General features: G+C 43.0%; 1 protein-coding gene across 1 annotated transcript in view; it reads right to left on the bottom strand.

The window, feature by feature from the left end:
* The window catches only part of LOC122805262 (dynein axonemal heavy chain 11-like), a 4,596,980-nt gene that overhangs the window by 2,837,963 nt on the left and 1,748,659 nt on the right, over window positions 1-10,358 (bottom strand). The gene's annotated exons all lie outside the window — the stretch shown is intronic.

Here is a 10,358-nt window from a genome sequence, read left to right as displayed (position 1 = left end):
TTGGAGGGGTACTATGTATATCATAATTAGCAGGGATTACTTCTTTGCCAAAGTGGACAATGAGGCATTTTTTGTGTTAATCTTAAGTCCATGAGTTTGGCAGCAACCATTTGTTTGTGTCAGCCCTTTCTGTAATATGTTAACATCGTTGGAGTCATCTGCAGACTTGGTAAGCCACAGGCCATCTATCTTTGCCTGGGCTTCAGAGAAATGGTTTCCAAACTGTGGAGGGCCTAGCACAGATCCTTGTAGTACTCTACTGGTAACGGGTCTACTGGTGGAGGTGGAATCCCCAACTTTGACAGTGGGCATTCTGTTAGTGAGCTAGTTGGCTACCCATCTAGTAATATATGGGTTAATCCCCAGATGGGAGAGTTTCTCTAGGATACCTGAATGAGGATTGTGTCAAAGGTCTTGGCTAAATCAAGATAGGTGGTATGTACAGTTTTCCCTCATCCAGGGCTTTGTTGGCATTCTCAAAGAACTCCTCTAGGTTTAATAATCAAGATCTACCCTTGACAAAACCAAACTGGGTCAGGTCAAGAGTTTAAAGGTTGCCTATGTCCTTGTGAATAAGGTCCACGATGATTCTTCTCATAGCCTTGCAGATAAGACAGCTAGGCTTATGGGTTGATAGTTTCCAAGGTCAGTTGATGGATGTGTAGGCATGTTCAACTGTGAAGACAGTTCTAGCTCTGCATGTTACCAGATTGATATGCATTATATATCACAAATCATTTATTAATTAATTTATGTAGTGAACAACTGGTGAACAAGTACTGAGAGACCAGGGTGGCAGTGCATGGGGGAGGCAACACATGGCTGCATTGTAAATATGTGACATGTTGTTAGATAGAGCCTTCAGTTTGTTATGTTTCCACATGTAGTTTCATGGCATGTGGAGTAAATGGACAGTAAAAGTACAGTTGTGTACACTTACCATACATGCAGATGTTCGAGTGTATTCACTGTTGCAGTCATTACATTTGGGGTAATCTGCTGGCAGGTTTCCCTCAGTCGGCCTGAATTCCAAAGTCTTGGGTCTTGCATCAGTTGCTGCCTCCTCTTCCATGACATCAGGTCATCAGGGGTATAAAACATGCAGCCAATGCCATTTTCTTTAGTTTTTCTTGCCCCCGATGTCAGGTGCCCCCAAAAAGGTAGCAATATTATATATAAATATACATGCATCAATATAAACTTTACCTTCCTCTACTAGCAAATACACCACATAGGTTGTATAAGACAGAGAAGGAAAGATAAACTTTAGAATGACAGGGGGTGGAGGGAGAGTAACCTGGACTGCAACAGTGAATATACTCGAACATCTACATTTATGGTAAGTGTACACAACTGTACTATGTTCTTTGTGTTTCACTGTTGCAGTCATTACATTTGGGTCGAATCCCAAAGCTATGGTTGGGAGGCTGGAGCTAAACAGCATTAGGTGCGGCTTTAAGACCCTGCAGCACTGTAGTGGCATAGCCTGCCCTAGACTTAGAGTAAAGAGGCAAATGGTAATGCTTTGTAAAGATGTGAACAGAACTGCAAGTAGCAGCCTCTAGAATGTCTTTGGTTGGTACTCCTCTGAGAAAGGCTGCTGAAGTAGCTGCAGCTCTGATGGAATGAGACCTAATGCCCTTGGGCACAGGTTTACCATGGTGTAAGTAGCAGAAACTGATACAGTGGCTTATCAACTTTGAAACTGTCTGCTTTGAAATAGCCTTTCCTTCTGATCCTGCAGCATATGACACTAGTAATTGTTCAGTTTTTCTTAGAGTTTTAGTCCTGCTCAAGTAGAATCTTAGCTGTCTGTGTATGTCCAAGGAATGCAGAATTCTTTCCCCTTTGTTCTGCAGATTTGGATAAAAAGTTGGCAGATAAAATGTTTGATTAAGAGTCACACTGGAAACCACCTTGGGCATGAAAGTAGGATTTGTCCTCAGAGACACCTTGTCTGGGTAAAAATGATAAAAGGCTCTACAGCCATGAGGGCCTGTAGCTCTGAAACTCTTCTTGCTGAAGTAATTGCTAGTAGTTGAGCTGTCTTCCATGATAAAAACTTCATATCAGCGGTAGCAGCTGGTTCAAATGAAGGCAGGGTGAGCTTTTCCAACACATAATTGAGGTCCCATGCAGGTAATGGTGATATTCTAGGAGGCCTTAAATTTTTGGCTCCTCTAAGATACTGCTTTAGTAAAGGATGAGAAAAGATTGGTGGCTCTGTATTGTAATGAGCCGATATGGCAGAGACATGGATTTTGATTGATGAGAAAGATAGGCCTTTGTCAAGCATCTCAGTCAAGTATTGTAATATCTGAGGAATATGTGGTTCTGCTGTGTCAGTTCCTTGTGCTTGATTCCAAGCACAGAATTTCTTCCATTTGTCAGCATAAGATTTTCTAGTACTAGGCCTTCTGGCTTCCAAAATGACATCCATCACAGCTTTACTGAGAGGTGTCGTTTGCATGATTACATGATTAGCCATGCTGCCAGGTTCAGAGTCTGTAGTTGATTGTGCAGGATCTGATTGTTTTGCTGGCACAGTAACTGTGGTCTTTGAGGCAAGGTCCAAGCTGGGTATTGAGACAAGTTCCTTAGGATTGGGTACCAGTATTGGCGGGGCCAGTCTGGGGCAATTAATATCATCTTTGGCTTCTCTTGTCTGACTTTTAGGAGGACCTTGGGTAGAAGAGGCAGAGGAGGAAAGGCGTAAACTGACAGGTTTTCCCAACTGAAGGATAGGGCATCCACTTTCCATGCTTGTCTGTGATAAGTCCTTGTGCAGAATCTTTTCAATTGATAATTTTGAGGAGAGGCAAATAGATCTATGTCTGGGCTCCCCCATTTCTCTGTTATCATGCTGAATACTTGTGGATTTAGTTTCCAGTCATGCGGATCCATAAGGTTTCTGCTTAAATTGTCTGCCAGAGTGTTCTGTTTTCCAGCCAGGAATTGAGCTTGAAGATTTATTTGGTAGGTCAAAGCTATGTCCCACAGTGCCATGGCTAATCTGCAAAGGGGATATGAGTGTGTGCCCCCTTGCTTGTTTATATACCACATGACTGTGGTGTTGTCCGTCTTTATCAGTAGTTGTTCTGGATGAAGTAAGCCCTTGAAGGCTGTTAGGGCATTTTGAACAGCTAGCATCTCATTCTGGTTGATATGTAGATGCATTTGATTTGGTGCCCATATGCCCTGAATGCATATTCCTGCCATGTGGGCCCCCCAGGCATCATCTGATGCATTTGTTGTTAAGGTTTGGCTGGCAGGGGGTAGAGTGAAGGGCCGTCCCATGTTTTGGTGACATGCCTTTGCCCACCATAGAAACTCCCTGTTGCAGGCAGAGGATGAGAGGAATCATTGTTTCCAGACAGTGTGAATGTTGACTCCATAAACTTTTTAGGTACCATTAAAATTTCCTCATATGCAGTCTTGCATATGGAATTAGTAGGATGCAGGATGCCATGAAGACCAGAGCCTGCAGAATTTGTCTTTCAGAAGACTGGGTTTTTGTTGCCATCAGCTTGAAGTAAGTAGTCAGTTGCCTTTGTTTGTCTGGCATAAGGTAAGCCATCTGTGCAGTTGTATGTAAGCTTACACCCAGTAATGTTATCTTTTGAGAGGGTACCAGTTGTGATTTCTTTTTGTTTATTGTGTACCCTAGGTATGCTAGAAGCCTTTTCACAAATGCCAGGTGTCATAGAAGAGTGTCCTTGTTCTCTGCTTGAAAGAGATAGTCTTCCAAGTAAGGATATATTTGAATACTTATTTGTCTGCAAAATGCAATTACTGGTGGCAGGCACTTTGTAAAGACCCTGGGCACAGTAGATAAGCCAAATGGCAGTGCAGAGAATTGGTAATGCATTAAGCCAGCATTGAATCTGAGGTATCTTCTGCATGACTGTCTTATTGGGACATGCAGGTATGCCTCTTTTAAGTCTAAAGTCACCAGCCAAGCATTCTTGCCCAGCATGGGCAGAAGCTGTTGCAAAGTGAGCATTTTGAATTTTGGAATGTCCAGATATGTGTTCAAAATCGATAAATCCAGTATTGGCCGCCAGGCCTTGTCCTTTCTGGGTACCAAGAACAGTCGAGTAAAAACCTTGTCCTTTTTCCTGTTCTGGTACTGCCTGAATGGCCCCCATATCCATGAGGGACTTAACCTCTTTCTGTGCCTCTGCCAATTGTTTTTTTGGCAGGTCTGGGCAACCATTTGCCATTGGCAGAGTGTGGAAATGGAATCTGTATCCCTGTGATACGATGTTCAGTACCCACTTGTCCTGGGTTATTGACTGCCAATTTTGAGCAAAAAGTGCTATTTTTCCCCCTATGGGTGCTGCCAAAAGATAAGTGCTTGGTGTAAACAGAGGGAAGTCATTGGGATTGCTTTCTGTAGGTTTGCGCTTTCTCTCCACCAGATTTGGAGGTGGATGTGCACCATTGCTTTGAACGGTACGAGTCTTGAGCCTGGTACCTGGAACCATTAGGGCATCTGGATTTGCCCCTTTGAGCTCTGTCTGACACAGGAAAGGACCAATTATTTGTAGGCCGATGTCTACTGAATCTAGGTGGCTGCACTTGTAAGAAATCTTTAACAGTTTGCATAGATTTAACTTTGTCTTCCATTTTCTTTAAAACCTCTTCTGCCTTAATACCAAACAGTGAATCATGCTGTAAAGGTGCAGCTAGCAATTTAGCTTTTACATGATCAGACAAATTTTGTTCCTTTAACCAGGCATGCCTCCTAATCACAGATCCAGTAACTGCAGCCCTGCAGGAGGCCTCTAAAGAATCAAAACCACATTCCAAAGTATTCTTTCCAACTTGTTCAGCTGCATGCAATAATTCCTGCAATTCCTTATTTTCTGCACATTCTGAAATCAACATCATTTTCTGTTTCAGCAGTCCCATAACATGTTGTTGGTACTTAAGCATATGAAATTGACAGTTTAAGGCCTTGATTGCCAAGGTTGCAGATGTATAAACCTTTTTTCCCCATCTGTCCAGCAGCCTTGAATCTCTGTTGGAGGGGGTAGGGTTTTTTGCTGATGAAGCCTTAACTCCCTTTGGACCCTGTGAAATAGTTTCAGGATCAGCAGCAGGGTTCCTAAATAAAAATTTGAGAGTTAGGGACCCTGTAATACCTGTCAGGCTTACTGGGAGCCAGAGGTAAAGAGTCAGGGGTCAGGCTTGACTCCAAAAAGACATCATCCACAATGTCTAACACAGGGGGAATGGCTAAAGGCTTGTGCTGAGGGAGAAAGGAAATCTCCGAGCCTCTTTTTTGATTCTGAGAAGTCTTGAAAATGCTCCCTCAAAGTATGCAAGGTTTCTCCAAATGAATAATCTTCAGGAGGAGATGCAGATGGAATAAACTCCTCAGCATCAGAATCCTCATAGGGAGGTAAAGATAATTCCTGATCAGAAGAGGAATCAGAAGAAATAGAAACCTGGTCTAAAGATTCATAGTCAGTGTCCTGCCTAGGCCTCTTATCTGGAGGGGGATGGGTACCCCTGATCAAGGTAATAAGGTCTTCAGCCATTTTGATCATCTATTTTTTAGGCATAGAGGCCTGTGCATGTGGCTCAGGCATCATTCTTTTAGTTTTAGAAGGTGTCTTTGCCTTTGGTTTTGCAGCTTTCGTCGGTTTGATATAAAAATCCTGAGGTCTGGATACACCCTCAGAAGCCGGTGCCTGCTCGGCGGCTCCAGACCCATCTGAGGGAGATACATCCATCAGTCCAATATCTTGAGTATCTTGTGGCATGCCGGACTTTGCATGGGTGTTGGTAAAGGCCTGAGACTCGAGGTAGCAGGTATCAGGGGCTGCAAAGGCACCTCATTGTGTACCGGTGAACCGGTGAGTGGCTTAGGAGAAGCTTTGTTGTCGGTTTTGGATCTTGACTGCCTTTTTCTGTCCTTTTCTTTGCGTTTGTTATGTACTATGTTGCTATCCAATGACATCTCTGGGTAGTTAAATCTGTTTCCAAAATACTTAGATGCAAAAATATACCGACGCTTAATAGTGCGTTTGTTAAATCTAGCACAAAACCGACAACCAGTCACGTTGTGATCAGGGCCTAGGCAAGGAATACAGTAAAAATGGAAATCCTTATGAGGTATTTGCTTCCCACGAGTAATACAATTATTAATTTTTTCTGACATCGGTAAAAAGCAAGAAAAAAGTTTCCCCAACGGGGTACTTAGCTTTATTGAAGACTTTGGTTCCGAAACTCAAACGCAAATATTTCAGTAGTCTGCCGACGGGCACTTGTGAAATGCTTCTACTTCAGGCATCGCGCAGCAAGAAAGACTGGAGAAAATGGCATCGGCTGCATGTTTTATACCCCTGATGACCTGACATCATGGAAGAGGAAACAGCAACCGACGCAGGACCCAAGACTTTGGAATTCAGGCCGACTGAGGGCAACCTGCCAGCAGATTACCCCAAATGTAATGACTGCAACAGTGAAACACAAAGAACATTAGCCCTAACACATGGTTTGTGCAATGGCAGGCAAAGTGTTTGCGCATGCGACACACACATTATAATTACTTTCTCTGTTAGCACTTAGTTAAGCAGTGCACAAATGTGAGCCTCATTGCTAAAACACAGCTGCTGCATAGCTGACTCTGTAGAAGCAGGTGTAAATGCATTGATACATTTTTGAGGCCAGATGATACTGTGTTTGAATCTAGGTGTATCTACTACTTTCAAATAAACAGTGATAATGCAATGACATTATTCTTTGTAGCACATTCAGCATGTGTTACTTACTGTGTGTTAACCTAGCACACCAGGGTTAAGCAGCATTGCATGGAGGTAACCACAGCATTATATAGCCTCTCATCATTGTTTGGCATTGCTGCTCGATACCAAACTCCATGCAAACATAAAGCCAAAAAGTGAAGGGATCCATTGCTTTGTCTAGTATGTATGTGTGTTGTGTGTGATTCTATTTTTTGATCAGATTATAGGTATTAAAATGAGGTATATAGGAAAGTGGTAAAATGGGGAGCAAGCAGGGGGAAGAACAAAGAGAATGCAATACAGGAATGTGCAGGAGGGAGGTAGGAAAGAACCATTAGCTATCCATTTCTTCAACAGTGTAAATTAAAAATTTGTGCAAAATATGAGTTGAATTTGGGTCGTCACCTCCAGAAAGAGGAGTGACAGCAAAATAATCATGTTGTATAGCCAATTGGACTGAATCATATGTGTCAAGAAGATGTGTGAAAAATGGAGAGCTATGTATGAGATGATATTTCTTGTGGGATAGGTGCCCATTTTTTTTAATTCAGTAAGAGAGAGATATTGGGTATGGGATGTTGGTGTTTCTGGGTCAGATAAGTTAGGTAGGTAAGGAAGCAAATGCAAACAAACAAGACAAGTCACAGGGAAGGTGAGGGACACAAAAGTTTGGGGGACACCATGATTGGGATGAGGGAGGAGACAACCCAAAAGTTTGTGGGACACCATGATTGGGGTGAGGGAGGAGACAACCCAATAGCTTGGGGGACACCATGATTGGGGTGAGGGAGGAGACAATCCAGGCTCATGCTCATCAAATATGGAGACAGTGAGAACCCAGTCCTCACCCATTGGACTGGCATCACTGTCCCCTTACTCTGCTGGTGGCTGGAGTGCTTGATGTCTTCTCCTCCTATGTACCATGAGAGACAGCAGCTTCTCCATCCATTGTAGACATACACCAATGATGTAGAGAACAACCCTGTGCACCAACCCTGGCATCTCCTGGAGAGTGATAAAAATCTTCACCTCTGCCACTACTCCCGGTGGGTACCAGCTGCTAAAGCAGTACTACCTAAGGATGTAGATAGTGCAGGGGCAGCAGAGGTGGTGTTGCCAGGTTCGGTCCCAGATGTGCCGGGCATCAGTGCTGGAGCTAGTGGAGCTGGGGCAGGCTGACCCACTGGGGTTGGCCTACCTTGGTGTGCTGTGAAGCATTTAGTGATTTGTTACAGATGGATGACATACAGACATTTTGACAGCACATAACAGAAAATAAAAAAAGAGAAGATGAAGATTTGGGGTGAGAAGAAAAGGAGATAAAATCAGTACCATCATATGTGACATACAATGCGTTAACACAATTATACAACTATTTTAGCTGAAGTATTACATTTTAATATATGTTCTAACAACTATGCATAATAACTACAGATTGTTGAAAGTAATCCTTGAAGTGTACATATATTGCAAATATGCTTGGTCCAATTATACAAATTACAGTTAGCAGGGCATTTGTGTCACTTGTATAAAGTTTAATTTTATTTAATATTATTGAAGAAGAAATACAGTATTGTATAATTGTTACTTATGGTATTTAAATCCATAAACTCTTACTACATTCTTATACTTGACTCCTAAAGTTATTTTGTACTACAGACTAATGTATGCATACTTGCTTTTACAGTTAGGATATGCATGCTCAGTTTGCTACAACTGTATAAAAAAATCCAAACATCTATCTTTAACTTTTAAAGCTAAAATAATACTTCTTTTGTACTGCATACATACCACATGCTTCCCTCAGTCTCTCCATTCAATCAGCATGAGCCCATAGATTAAAATGAGAAGTTATGTACCTACCATAACGTTCCATGTTAGTTGTCTTCTTCTCGCCTTCTTTCTTGCTGGATGGATACGGAGCCGATCCTCGGCTCCGACTCGGCCAATACTAAAGCTTGAGAGCTTATTCCACCGGCTCGAGGCTCCCCTATATCCCACAATGCTAGGCGGTAACTACTCAGATCTCATTTGATAGCTAAAACCAAGCAATTCTGGTCTCCATAGTATGGAGAAGAGAGAAAAGGAACCCACCTCTATATATAAACCTGTAGGTAAGCTACCACAAACATAAAAGGGAGAATAGAGGTGGTAGAACATGTGGGAAGGAAAACCCCAATGGAAGATCCCAAAAATTCCTATTGGTCTGTCCAGGCTAGGGGGAAGGAGGGTGGGACGCAAGAAAGAAGGCGAGAAGAAGACAACTAACATGGAACGTTATGGTAGGTACATAACTTCTCAATGTTAAGTTGTCAATCTCGCCTTCATTCTTGCTGGATGGGACTGTGTCCCTAGCACCTTACCCCGGGTGGCCTATCGGAACAGACTCTTGAGAACAGTGGAACCAAAGTTGGCATGGTTTCTGGAGGCCATATCCAATTTGTAATGCAAGATAAAGGTATGAGGAGAAGCCCATGTGGCTGCTGCACAAATGGAATCTATTGCTAGCCTGTCCTGAAAAGCTACAGATGTAGCTAATGCCCTAGTTGAATGAGCTCTAGGTCTTGAAGGCAGTTTTTGATGTCTGATTTCATAGATGAAGGTAATTATAGAGGTAAGCCATCTTGAAAGGGACACTTTAGCAACTTGAAGGCCCAATTTCCCTTCTGCATAAGACAGGAAGAGCTGATCAGATTTCCTGTACTGTTTAGTCCTGTCTAAATAATATTGAAGTTGGCGATGAACATCTAGAAAATGTAACTTTTGTTCCGACCTGTTGGAATAATCAGGGAATAAGACAGGGAGATCAATCGTCTGGTTTAGGTTTGCCTCAGAGGAAACCTTAGGCAAGAAGGACGGATTAGTCCGGAGGGACACCCTGTCTTTATGGAAAACGAAGTAAGGAGGATGACTGCAAAGAGCATGAAGTTCAGATACCCTTCTAGCTGATGTTACGGCTACAAGAAAAAGTTTTCCATGAGAGCAACTTAAGACGGCATGAAGCCGCAGGTTCGAAGTGGGGGAGAATCAAGGATGCTAGGACCAAATTCAAGTCCCACTGAGGTGGGGGATCTTTGATTGGGGGCTTGAGCAAAAAGACACCTCTTAGAAAGGCTTTGCAGAGTTTATGGGACATGATACTGGAGTCTGAGACACCTACATGAAAGTTAGATATAGCAGCTAGTTGTACTCTAATGGTAGATGAGGAAGAGCCTAAATGAAAGAGCTCTGCCAGGAAGTCTAGGATAGACTGGATAGGTGCAGTGAAGGGGTCTATATTGTCTGATGCTGCCCAGAAGGAAAAACGCTTCTACTTACTATTGTAAATCCTTCTGGTAGAAGACTTGTGAGAGGCTATCAGGATGTTATGGACCGAATGAGAGATTAAGGGAAGCCTGGCTAGGGTAGGAATCGGAGAAACCATGCTGTGAGGTTGACAGATTGGAGGGAGTGGTGCAGCTGGCCCGACTGGTGGGTCAAAAGATCTGGCACTGGGTCCAGATGCCAAGGCTGCTCCAAGAGGTAATGATGGAGGAACGGAAACCATATCTGTCGAGGCCAGTAAGGGGCAATGAGGATCATGGTGACTCTCGAGGCGATAGC

This window comes from Protopterus annectens, chromosome 6.part1 (genome assembly GCF_019279795.1).
Source record: "Protopterus annectens isolate FY-2018-M chromosome 6.part1, PAN1.0, whole genome shotgun sequence".
Lineage (NCBI taxonomy): Eukaryota > Metazoa > Chordata > Ceratodontiformes > Protopteridae > Protopterus > Protopterus annectens.
Note: the sequence above shows the minus strand (reverse complement) of the source record. Positions and strands in the feature narration are given on the sequence as shown.